This window comes from Ambystoma mexicanum, chromosome 5q, assembly GCF_040938575.1.
Source record: "Ambystoma mexicanum isolate Mex_15411 chromosome 5q, UKY_AmexF1_1, whole genome shotgun sequence".
NCBI classification, from domain to species: Eukaryota; Metazoa; Chordata; class Amphibia; order Caudata; family Ambystomatidae; genus Ambystoma; species Ambystoma mexicanum.
In genome coordinates this window covers 927,223,991-927,225,556 of record NC_090933.1, presented here as the reverse complement: position 1 = coordinate 927,225,556, position 1,566 = coordinate 927,223,991, and the positions used below count along the sequence as shown (strand labels likewise).

General features: G+C 36.2%; 1 long non-coding RNA gene across 1 annotated transcript; it reads right to left on the bottom strand.

Annotated features, from left to right (window-relative positions):
- Positions 1-262: 262 nt before the first annotated feature.
- LOC138497784 (uncharacterized) lies at positions 263-1,148 on the bottom strand. The gene is made up of 3 exons (XR_011278644.1): positions 1,050-1,148; positions 682-744; positions 263-367 (listed from the first exon to the last, which is right to left on the bottom strand). It is a non-coding gene; the product is annotated as an uncharacterized lncRNA (long non-coding RNA).
- Positions 1,149-1,566: the final 418 nt, after the last annotated feature.

Genomic DNA, 1,566 nt, shown 5'->3' with positions numbered 1-1,566 from the left:
AGGATCCTGGACATATTTTCAACTTAAGTGCCTGCATTGTCATACAAGAGACTCAGATCTTCGGGGGGTGGGGGGGGGAGTTTGGGGTCATTTTGGTTATGTTTATACAGTTAGAGTTTTATACATATTTGATGATGAGCCTAGTGTAATTGGAAATACCAATAAAAAAAGTTTAAAAAAAAAAGAAAAGCCAAGTAAACCACCAATGAATGGTATTGAGAAGATGCTGAGTTAAGAGACTAAAACTACGCCAAAATAGTGTTGTCACACATTGCGTTTATTCATGGTTGCCCTTGGTAATGACACGTGTTTCGGCTTATTCATAAGCCTTTCTCAAATCAGGGCTGATTACATGGTATAGGTTATTCTTCCAAGTATAAAATAATATAATACGAAAACAATTTCATGTACATTACATAATTCAGTCATGTAGCACAAAAAATGCGAGTTAAGATATTCAATGTTAAGTCACATTTCAATGTTTGGAAACGTACATGAACAAATAAATAAAATAACATAAAGGCACAGAGAGAAGAGGGTTGGTGAATGGGAGGATTAAAGGGTTCAAAAGAAAGTTTAGAGAAATGATAAAACAAAACATAATTAGTGACGGTAAATTGACCCAATCGGCTGTATTAATACGTATTCATTAATAATTTTGTAACTGGTTAGTTGCTTTACCTTCCAATTCAATGTCCCCGGTGAACTTAGTGTAGAAAGTTGCCAAATAACTGGGTTTAATCCCTGTATGATAAATACGTTTCATTAGCTGTCTAGTTGTCACATACTAACTCACAATATATTGTATTGTCTAATTGAGAGAGTTGTGTCACTTTGAGTCTTACAACGTAGTTTCACAATTCAAATATAAAGCATTTCTTTCTGTGTGCATCTAGCTTGAGAATAATACTGTTCATGCATTTTGTCAAGTCTAATCGTTCTGTTCTGGTGCTCACGCAATGTTATGAAACATCCGTCTAAACGCCATGCGCGCTAGTCAATGCGAGATTAGAAATATAGCCGTTGTCTACTTTGAGACGGTCTCTTACCGTATTGTGCTTGTCCAAGTTCGTAACGCGTCGGATGATGCGCGAGGCGCAGAGTGGCGTCTCTATTGTAAAGAGTGTTATTCCATCGTCATGGTAACAGGCTTCCCGAAGTCCGTCTTTGACGCGCAGCAGAAAGTAATCTCGATATGCGCCATCTTTGGGATACGAAATACGTCTTTCTCATGGTAACGTGCCTGTCTTTGCCCAATCTTATTCACTAATGTATTTGAGTTAATTCTAACTTAGTACTAACTGTGTTACTAGAATTGGAATAACATATTAACTTTGTTAGATTGTGTGAACATATTGTTAATTATATATTTCTGAGGGCTCCAAATCTTTTTTATGTTTGTAGATACCTACGTGGGGTTGATAAGTAATTCTCTTCCTATGGGGAGCTAAATGTATGCACACGTACACCGATTAACCAAATATTGTATCAAACTTAATAGATATCTTAATCAGTCCATATATTATGAAAGGGTTGTTTAAGTGTATAAGTTAGACGTCACATCGA